The sequence below is a fragment of the Haemaphysalis longicornis genome, unplaced genomic scaffold (assembly GCF_048455015.1).
Source record: "Haemaphysalis longicornis isolate Haplotype H1 unplaced genomic scaffold, Haemaphysalis longicornis Haplotype H1 scaffold_1, whole genome shotgun sequence".
In the NCBI taxonomy this organism is placed as follows: domain Eukaryota; kingdom Metazoa; phylum Arthropoda; class Arachnida; order Ixodida; family Ixodidae; genus Haemaphysalis; species Haemaphysalis longicornis.
Genome location: NW_027526203.1, coordinates 433,253,600 through 433,265,019, shown reverse-complemented (window position 1 = coordinate 433,265,019; position 11,420 = coordinate 433,253,600).

Below are 11,420 nucleotides of genomic sequence, written 5' to 3'. Positions count from 1 at the left end.
GTCGGCAGCCAATCCAGTGGGATAGCCGCGCCTCGACGGACGAAGCCGATTTGCGCTATTTGATACGTTCGATCATCCGCGAGGAACTGGCAGTGCAGACATCGCATGGTTTGTCCGAACCGCGCCGCGAGGCCTCCATACCGGGTCTGCGTGAACTAATCAAGCAGGAACTGGCTTCCCTTGTGCCTCCCTCAGAACCTAGAACGGACGTTCACCCAGTCTCTGACCCCGCCTTGGTGGTTCCACTGCCTTTTGCTCCCAGTGCTCCAGTTCTGACGGCACCTCTCCCTGAACCTGCATGTTCCCCTCTGGCAACTGTCTCTGCTCCTGTCAGTCGACCGCCTGTCCCCTCGCATCCAGGCCATGTCAATCCTTACCCAGTGCCACCTGCTGTTCCTCCGCAGTTTGCGTACGGCTACCCGGCTTGGCATCTTCCGCGACCCATCTGCTTCTATTGCGGCATCCGGGGGCATGTCTCCCGCTTCTGTAGACGGCGCCAACAAGACGAAAGACTCGCCTACTCCACCATCCCACAAGGTAGCCGTCAGCCATCCTACCAATATTACTCCCAACGGTTCCACGACGCCAGACGTTTTCCCTCGCCTAACGACCCCCCGGATCAGCAACGCAGCCTCCGGCTCCCGAGAAGAAGTTCGCCGTCCGCCTCCCGCCGCCGCTCTGTCTCGCCGCTTCGTCCGGCCTCCCAGGGCGCCAACTACCACACGGAAAACTAGAAACTGCAGTTTCTGGGGGCGAAACTGCGTTGCGATGGATTTCTAGAAGTCCCCCTGATCGGCCATCAAACACATTATCTGTTGTTGTTGAAGGAATTGATGTGGAAGCTCTTGTCGACACCGGTGCTAGTATTTCTATAATTTGTGAAGACGTGTGTTCCAAATTTCGTAAAGTACGAACCCCCTACCCTGGTCCCTCTCTACGTGGTGCTAACAACGCCATGATCCAACCTCCCGGACTCTGTACAGCCCGTGTTACCATTGCCGGCATTCGACATCACATTCAGCTCGCAGTACTACCTTCATGTGTCCATCAGATGATATTGGGTTGGGACTTTCTCAAATCGGCGTCTGCTGTGATCTCGTGCAAAGAACCCTTGCTTCGTATGACCGACAGTGACCTGGCCAGTGTTTCTGATTCCCCAGAACTACGGTTGGTGGCCGCCTCCTGCGATTTTTCTCTGCCTCCTGGACAAGAAGCTATGCTCTCCGTTCACTGTGCCGAAATTCTCGATGGCGATGTGTTTATTACTCCTACCGGAAAGTTCTCTCTTCGAGGTCTTCTTGTACCCCCCTGCCTAATACGGTTTTCTCGTGGAACTGCTCTTCTGGTCGCACAGAATACTTTGACCGAGGCTATTTTATTACCTCAAGGCGCGACCATTGCTTCTGTTCCGCGCGACGAAGCAGTGAGCGTCATTTCCTTTGAGTCTATTTCACCTGCAGAAGGCTCGGCCGGTCATAAATCACCATCGCTCGCCATTGATGATACTATCAGTCCTCATCTCACACCGGAACAAAGGAAAACACTATTGGATCTTCTGGCCAAGCACGAAACCCTATTTGACTCCGCCTCCTCCTCCGTTTTGCGGCAAACATCCGCAGCCACCCACCGAATAGAAACAGATGGTTCTTGCATCATTCGCCGCCGCCCATATCGCGTCTCACCAAAGGAGTGAAAAATCATTCAGGAACAAGTCGACGATATGCTCAAAAACAAGATAGTCCGTCCTTCAACGAGTTCATGGTCGTCACCTGTTGTTTTAGTCCAGAAGAAGGATGGTTCCGTGCGGTTTTGTGTCGATTACCGGGCGCTAAATAACATCACCCGCAAGGATGTATACCCGATGCCTCGCATCGATGACGCTCTAGACACTTTGCAAGGTGCAGAATACTTTTCAAGTCTAGACCTGAGATCGGGGTATTGGCAAATACCTATACACGAACAAGACAAAGAAAAAACAGCATTTGCCACGCCTGACGGTCTTTACGAGTTTAACGTAATGCCGTTCGGGTTGTGCAATGCCCCGGCGACATTCGAAAGAATAATCGACACGGTTCTGCGTGGTTTGAAATGGAAGACGTGCTTATGTTATCTTGATGACATAGTTATATTTTCTACCACTTTCGAAGAACACCTTCAGCGCCTCAACGACGTTTTAACTTGCCTTGCCAATGCCGGACTGACCCTCAATACGAAGAAATGCGGCTTCGCAAGTACATCTATTAAAGTATTGGGCCATCTAGTTAGCAAAGAAGGAATCCGGCCCGACCCCGATAAAGTGAAAGCTGTGCTGAATTTCTCGCGCCCAGACCGCCAAAAAGAACTCCGCAGCTTCTTAGGATTGGCATCCTACTTTCGTCGTTTCATCCGCAACTTCGCTTCAATTGCTACGCCCCTACACAAACTCCTGGCATCTGGTACCCCATTTGTGTGGTCTGAGGACTGTGAAACAGCCTTTCAAAGCTTGAAGCACGCACTTACTTCCGACCCTGTTCTCGGACACTTCGACGAGGAAGCACCGACCATCCTTCACACCGACGCCAGCGGACACGGAATTGGGGCTGTGTTATTACAGCGAAGACCTTCCAACGTAGAGCAAGTAATTGCCTACGCAAGTCGCACTTTGACACCTGCGGAAAGGAACTACACGATAACAGAACACGAGTGTCTTGCAGTAGTTTGGGCCGTCCAGAAATTCCGGCCATACTTGTACGGGCGGGATTTCACTGTGGTCACTGACCATCAAGCTCTTTGTTGGTTGGCTTCCCTCAAGAACTTAACTGGGAGGCTTGGACGCTGGGTGCTTCGTTTGCAAGAATACAATACCACGTTGTGTACAAGTCCGGCAAGAAGCACACAGATGCAGACGCCCTCTCACGTTGCCCGTTATCCTCGACCCAAGATGGTATTCAGGCGTCTTCTGAAACAACGCAATCCTTAAATATTGCGCCAGTGGACTCTCGCGTGGAACCACCCAGTGATTCCAGTGCTTTCCAAAAAAACGACAGCTACTGCCGGAAGCTCATTGACCAATTGAGCGGTGCGAGTCGACCCAGCAACAGCCGCTCACGACGACAACTGAACAAATTTCGAATTATTAACGGCACTCTTCACCGCTACAACTACCATCCAACAGGCGACAGATGGGTGCCCGTCATTCCCCGTCTTCTTCAACCCAAAATTTTGGAGGCATTTCACGACGATGCTGTCGCAGGTCATCTAGCCTTCCACAAGACATTCGACCGCATAAGAAGCCGATACTTCTGGCCCGGCCTATCAGCTAGCGTGGCGAGATATGTTGCGTCGTGTGCCGCGTGTCAGTATCGCAAGCGACCCACTTCCAGCCCCGCAGGGACACTCCAACCCCTGCCTTGTCCCTCATCTCCATTTGAAGTTGTAGGGATTGATCTCTATGGCCCTCTCCCCGTTACCTCGGCAGGACATCGGTGGATTGTTACCGCCGTAGACCACCTCACTCGCTACGCGGAAACGGCTTCTGTTCCCACAGGCTGCGCTACCGAGGTGGCTGAATTCTTTTTGAAGAATATTTTCTTACGCCATGGACCTCCCCGAGTTCTTCTTAGCGACCGAGGTCGTGTATTTCTTTCTGCCGTGCTTGGAGAGGTTCTCCGCGCAGCCGAGACTGTTCACCGCACTACGTCCAGCTACCATCCTCAAACGAACGGCCTGACCGAACGGTTCCACCGCACCCTTTCCGACATGATTTCTTCTTACATTCAACCGGACCACAAAAACTGGGACATTATTCTTCCGTTCGTTACGTACGCATACAATACCGCCGTTCAAAGTACTACAGGATTTTTCCTTGTTTATGGCCGCCAACCAGCTTCTCTTCTTGATACGTCTTTCTTGTCCGCACCAGTACTTCCCAGAAACAACATTCCCGATGAGTTCATTTCTCGACTAGATCATACCCGTCATCTAGCTCGTCTGAGGACAACAGCTACACAAGAAGAGCGCAAGGCCAATTATGATGCCACGCATCGCGTTGTCTCCTTCAAAGCTGGTGATCAAGTTCTGCTTTCTACTCCCCTTCGTGCCCCAGGACTTTGTGAGAAGTTCTTGCCTCGCTACATCGGACCTACACCATTGTAGAGCAAACTTCTTCTGTGAATTATCGAGTGACCCCCAACGCCAGTGTCACCGACCGTCGTTGTCGTGGACCCGAGATCGTGCACGTTTCCCGGCTCAAGCCATTTTTCTCTCGGTCTACACACTCTTAGCGCCCGAGTCGGCCGCTCCACAAAGGGGGGGGGGGATATTGTAAGCGCTGGTTAGTGCCCCGACACCAGAGGAATGTGCGTCCGGACAATCCCCCGGTAGTTGTACACAAACGGTATGTGCGAAGTACTAGCAGAAGGGTATGCGCCAGTGGACTCGTACTCCGGAGGCCTGTCTTCCACATGCAATCATGATTCATCATCGTCATCAGTTGTCTATCATCATCAACGCCTGTCTTGGTTGTTCTCTGGGGCTTGCTCCCTGTCACGTAGGACAAGGCTCGCCTAATAAAGACGTTCCCCAAGACTACTGGTGCGCGCCTTACAAGATATATATATATATATATATATATATATATATATATATATATATATATATATATATATATATATATATATATATATATATATATATATATATATATATGCGTGTGTGTGTGGGTGTGTGTCTGTGTGTTGCATAGCGCAGAAGAGCCATCATCCTGCTCACGGCCGTACCACAAGATGAGCTACGCGGCTACCGCTATCGGAGGCGCCGTCCTCGTGGTTGGTGGTGGTGCCACAGATAGACTTGGCGCGCGCCCACTCAAGGGGATTGCCCGTCGTAATTGTATCAACGAAGACGAGCGAAGAAGCCGACCCACTAGGCCAGTTCCATCATCAGAGGCTGTGCTTGTGGAGACTCCGTAACGGGTAGCGCCGGCCGGAACGGCGATCCCTTCGTTACGCCATGGCGTGCAGGTTTGTTGCGTCTTCCCGGGCAGCAAACCCTTACTGCAATATACATACGTCATGTATACGCAGAGATATACATTCATGCATATATGACGGCGCTGCATTTAGGTCCACTTCTTCCCGCTTTCTCAAATGCGCATTAGGTGGATCTGGCTCATTTCGAAAAAAAAACGTCTCATATGTGTGTGTGCATGAACGTATGCATACATATGTGTATGTATGTGTGAATGTAGGTATGTATTGCATATGTATGTATGATGTATGTATGTAGGTGTGTATGTATGCACGTAGGTATGTACGTTTGCGTGCATTTATATATATGCGCGTGTATGTGCCCGTAAGTATGTACGGGAATTCTACACGAGAGGAAGGACGCTGTTCCGGTAGCATGCTTTTCATGCTTTTCGCACGAGTAAACAAATTTAATGCTTGTCTATGTCAAAACACATTGCCTTGCCTTGTCAACAGCTCCTGGAATGCCTTTTTGTCTCTTGATGACGAGAGGTCGCTGCAAGGTCTCCCGATCAGGGCTTAACCGAGTTTCAGATTTCGCATCTGAGCGAAAGCTTTGAAATTTGTGACATAAATATTGAAGCAATGACTTGAACGAGACTTACCCTGTAGATGAAGACGAAAACACCGTGGCTACGTTGATGCGGGGACTGCTTGGGGTTCTTTACTTGACAAAAAAGAAAAAAAAAAGAACAGATCGAAAGGGACGTGTATGAAGCAAAGCCGAAGACACAACGCTGACTTTCAACTGTTCAGTGCTTGTGTTGTCTTGAGAATGATGCCGTTGCCTCCTGGGTCCGTTGTCACCGTTTTGCGGGGATTTTTGTTTTGAAGCAAAAAAAAAAAAGCCTCTTTACCCTTTTCTGGCTTTCATGTTAGACAGAAGTCTGGAAGATACGCTTAGCGTTGGTGGATGAACATTTGAAATTAGCTTTTCTCGAATGTTATGCGTTTTTTAACACATCACGGCACACAAGTTTAAATAGCCGCCGACGCAGGACGTTTAACGTGCATGATGTTGTCGCAGGTGTTGAATAGCGTATTCATGAAACGAACCGCCCATTTCACATCTGAAATTTTGTTTAGGTATTCGTTCAGGTATTTTGTTTAAATAGGTTTAGGTATCGTTGCCGATAGCGGCTGTTTTGTGCCACTGCTAAGCTGATCACGAACAGAAAATTGCCAGATAATAGTGGCTTAAAACAGCACGGTGGTTTTTCTGATACTGCTTGCGGTATGCTCCATAGTAAACGTGCTTATGCGTCTACATTCAGTGGCAGTAATAAAATTGATTCAGAAGAACTTGTTTAGAAGTGACAGGAACATATTCTTTACCATGACGTGCACGGGGAGTTTTCCGTCCTCTACGATATCAGAACAAAAAGAGAGAAAACTGCGAATATTGGGTTTACTTCGATAATATCGCAGACTTTCTCGGGTCAGGCAAAGTAACATGGGCAAGGAGCAAGTCCCAAAGACTTTCGGGCAATGTTAATTCGGTTGCAGTATAGATGCATCTGCGGTGCAGTGCAGTGCGATTTGAAGCGCAAGACACCGCCGCGGCATCTGTGCTCCTCTCATTGGCTCTGGACAGCTGAGAAATCAGAAAAATTACTGTTCGCTCACTGTGACCAGATTGTATGTAATTATTAACGACGCACAACAGGCAAAAAATACTTGCCGCAAAGAATACGTAAACTAAGGGACTGCAAAATTCGGTGTACTGCGATGTCCCTTCCTTTACGTCATCACTCCCGTGTTCATGATGTAGTTATCCCAAACTTCATCAATGGCGGTGGCAGAATTGTTGTGGTAGAAATGCTACTGGTAGAGCGGCGCGCTCGGGCACATGCCAACCTCTTGTGTGGCTGTTCAGGCCATACAGAGCAATATAGCACCTGAATGACCGCCAAAGGCTGCATCTAAAAATTATCAGGCTATTCCTTCCAGTTTAAAGAAGATCCTAAGTATTTCACGCGTGTCTAAGCTCAGGAAGAAGAAATATGGATAATTTGTTTTTAATCAAGGCGGAGGAGGAAAAGTAAAATTAATTTTTAATCAAGTGATATAAGTGATGTAAGTGTCATCTTCACAGCAATACAGTAGGGGAAAAAGAAAATCTATTGAGAAGAGTTCAGTGTCATTCCACTCTGTGAAGAAGGGTGGCCAGTGGAGCGATTTGTGGGTTATTAATTGGCCACAAACACCCGCTCAGTCCGTACCGTACCGTCACGCCGGGGAAGTAGAGAGAGAGAGAGAGAGAGAATGCATTTAATGGTAAAAGCGAGGTTAGCCGAGCCATATCGCTTAGCATGCTACGCCATATGCAGGAACGAAAACATGAGAGTCTGTGAAATAAATAAATAAATAAATAAATAAATAAATAAATAAATAAATAAATAAATAAATAAATAAATAAATAAATAAATAAATAAATAAATAAATAAATAAATAAATAAATAAATAAATAAATAAATAAATAAATAAATAACGATGTAATGCACACGAGTGTTCAAGCACATACACAGAGTTTGGAAGTTAAGTTCACCACAGCACTTGTTCCAGGCCAGTACTACGCAAGAACACCAGCAGAGCTTTGGTAGCCCGTGCGGCCTGGCGTGGGTCCGACCAAGGGCCCACGTGTGAGTAGGCTTCACTGTCAAACATACGATCTGGGAAAGCAAGCTTACACAACTAACTTACAGAATCTTCTTAACGTCGGGTTCACCTCTAAGCACAAGTAAATTGCTGGGAAGACATGTTTTTAGGGGCAATATGTGCCATTTTATACCAAAATATCGAGAGCCGGAGGCGAACAGGTGGCCTAAGGGAGAGGTTATGCCGAACTGAGGTGGAAAGGACCGTTTTCACGGTGTACGCACGCCAAAAAAAAAAATCCCAGAACAGTTAGTCTCTTACAGCTGCTCTGTAAAAAGCACATTCCTGGTCACGCAGTAAATTACATGCGCTGCGCTTTCTCTGCAGCGAATGTGCGCAGATTCAACGGCTTGTGGTTCGCATCTATCTTTCGCAGATGCCAAAAGTCTGAATACTACACTGCGCTCACATTTACCGCAGTGTTTCTCCAAGGGCAAGGGCATGAGGAAGTATTTCAATGCCACAATATTTTGTGCCAACATCGTTGTGTCAGGATGGCCGAGTATGAACACATGTTCTATTGTTTCCGGTTGCTTGAAAATTGTGCAGTCTGTAACCCACATCACTTCAAACCCCTCATTTTGAAGCCACGTTTGAACTGTGAGAGTCCCGGTATTAAGTTTCAAGAAGGAAGACTCTTTGCCCCCCCCCCTTCCCGAACTTCCTGGCATCCTTATGACCCTTTTAAAACATCCTGCCCGGGGCCTGCAGATTACAATGTTCTGTACCTTGGCACAGGGAAAAGGTTATCACATACGTCCTTGTACAAGTTTCTAAGGGAAATATCACTCAGGTACTGCACTGAAAAGCCAGCTAACAAAACATCACACCGCCAACCCAATTTCTCTAAGGCAGCGTCTGGAACCCCGCGCGGGGCACGAGATTTAGCCCCCTCGCAACGGCTCCTGCCCCGCGTGACGTCATATATACGTCATAGTGACGTCATATTAACAGCAATTGTTATTAGTTTGCGTAGTAGAATACAAAAAGCACATTTTTTTACATTTTAATAAAAAATTAGGAAGCCACTCATTTGCTAGAAGTTTTATAAAATAATTTTTTTGTTCGTTCTTGCGGAAGCCGCCGATGCTGCCGCTGCTGGCGGTATGGCGTATCCCAAAGTGCCGAAAGCCCTGAATGCCTGAATTTCTTGGGTAGACAACGTAGATGAAGCAGAGTTGATAGAGTTAGAAGCACTATCAGAATGTGCGAGAACGTTGCCGTATGCGGGCACCAAGCCAGCCTTTCCACACGGTAGCGAAATCCTCTCGAGTAATGCTGACCTGTGACCGCCTGCTGTATGCCGATGGTACCTGCGTTAGATCTACGATATCGCGCAGCCGAGTGGCCCCGTTCGAACAACCCACGTCCCACGCAAGAAAAGACACCGTCCGAGCGTGATTATGTGAGCCTGCTGCGGCATGTCCGCGCGGCGGCATCTGCTATCAACAGTTTGCACCACGGCAAGTTCAGAATGCTTAAATGGGTGGCCTGAAATCGCGGTGTGTTTTCAAAATGACAGCAGCGCGGAACTTACAGTGCTCAGGACGTAGGCTGGACGCGGCCACTGATATTTTACTGGTCGCATGTGCGCATTAGAAGTGCAAACCACGGATAGCTAGAAAAGGTAATCATTGGTGTTCCCACACATGTACCGCGTACAACCCAGCACAGTAGTTTCCCCTTTAAGGAGATTAGCAAAGAAGACCCGAAAATCTGCAGTTTGTCGCGTTTTTTGTATGTATTTTCGAGTGGACTGAATTGTGGCTTAGAATTGTTTACCCGAAATAAGTTTTGTGCGCGGAAAAGTCTGGTGATCATGGGCTTCTTGCATCATAAATGCATGGTATTCAGCGCTTGAAAAGATTTTTCAGAAGAAATTATTGCAGCTGTAGTGGTGAGCCATTTCACTACAGTAAAATGTGGCAGAAATACATCTGCGATACAAAGTATGTGAAAGAGTGAGAACATTGGCAGTCTCGTATCCCGTGGCCCAGATTGGGGCTGGGTAGTTTCCATCATGCATTCAGCTCCTCACATTGGCACACACATGATGCTACGGCAAATTAGGAACTGGGTCTTCCAAAAGGTACACTAGCTAGGCGCTTCATGCCATAGCTGCTGCATTGGCATAACCTTCACGTCTCTGTATATGTGTCAGTATATGCTATGTTGGCCATATTTTACCGAGTCCCCTCATGCAAAGGACTTAATTGCCATATTTTACCGAGTCCCCTCATGCAAAGGACTTAATTCAGGACACCCAGCCGATAGGGTCAGAGAAGAAGCTGTACAGACGGTAACAGGAAGGGTATACACTTGGCCAACCATCATGTCTCCATCATATGAAAACCCATGGGTTCTATGCAGGCTCAATAGTCTACGTCAAAGAGAATCTTAAGATGTGCCTGGAACGTGAAAGCCTCAGCGGATTGTTTGTGTCCATGGGTATATGCAGCGAACACACTGCAAATGTAATTGATAGGCAAAGGTCAAGGCTGTAATGGTGGGAGTTTAACCAAAAGAAATGGTGAAAAACATCCCAATTTCAAACTGCATTGGTGTAATATGGGCACGAGTGACGTCATATGGACGTGCACTGTAAATGCAGTTATCTGTGTTAACTGTACGTTACCACTCAAGTGATATGATCAAACGGAATGGAGGCCCCACTGCAATTGCCCAGTTATGCTTTTTTTACGGTGGGTTCGGTTGGTGGCTGTCAATTGCACAAACAAGATTCTGTGATGTCATAGAGAAATAGCTGGAAAATGTGTATGGAACTTCCACTGCTCTACACATTTTCTGTACTATCTTTGTACTATCTTCTTTGTTTGAAGTTTACAATAAAATTGATGTCATTTGTTTTTTTGGGCAAAGAAGTCTTTTTAATGAACGAACCTTGTATTTTTTCTTCGTAGCCTCTGCAACAGCCTGCCTACTGTGCCCCTAGGCAGTGGTCACTAAATAAATGCCCACTTGCCAGCCAGATACTGGCCAGCTAGACTGGTGTCAACAAAAAATGAATCTTTCTTGGCTTCTCTGCAGAGCTTTGCACTCAAGCAAAAAGATCACTTGGTTGTTTGGCTTTCCTGCAGGACTGTAGTGTAGTGCTAGAAGGCATCACTTGCTTATTTGGCACTTTTTCTGTGTATTGTGCCAAGAAACCCCTGCGTTTTATTTGGAAAAGGAACTTCACACCACAGACCGTGCAGAGAAAGTAGAGCTACTGACTTTTTTCACAGCCACGGAAGTTTGGTAGAATCACTTGTCATTGACAAACACCATGTTTGCTTTCTGTCTGAAGGTGTGAATCTGGGAGAGTTGATTTATATTTTGGGGAAAAATACAGCGACAATAACAGTACTGAAGTACAAGGAAAGGTGCTGTGATGAACAGTGTCCATGTGTTCGCAGCTTTTTTGTCCAGTTTCTTTCCCGTGTTTTTTCTTGGACTTGCTACAGTGCCTGATCAAGCCTGTTTTTGTGTAACAAAAATGTCAACAGCGAAGCACTTATCAATGCTCACATGCTGCCCGTTGACACCAAAGCAGAAGTACGTTCATTGGAGTCATTTTATTGTTGAAGCCTTCCAGGATACTTGCAGCTTTCAGCTGTACTGCAATATTCACAAACAACAATAAAGACATTCACGTCCACATAAGTGTCCTTGGCTCCAGTTCCTGCACAAGGTATTAAGTACTCTCGGGAGAGGGTAATGTCAAGCTGTACAAGAGCCATTCCCTCGTAGATGTGT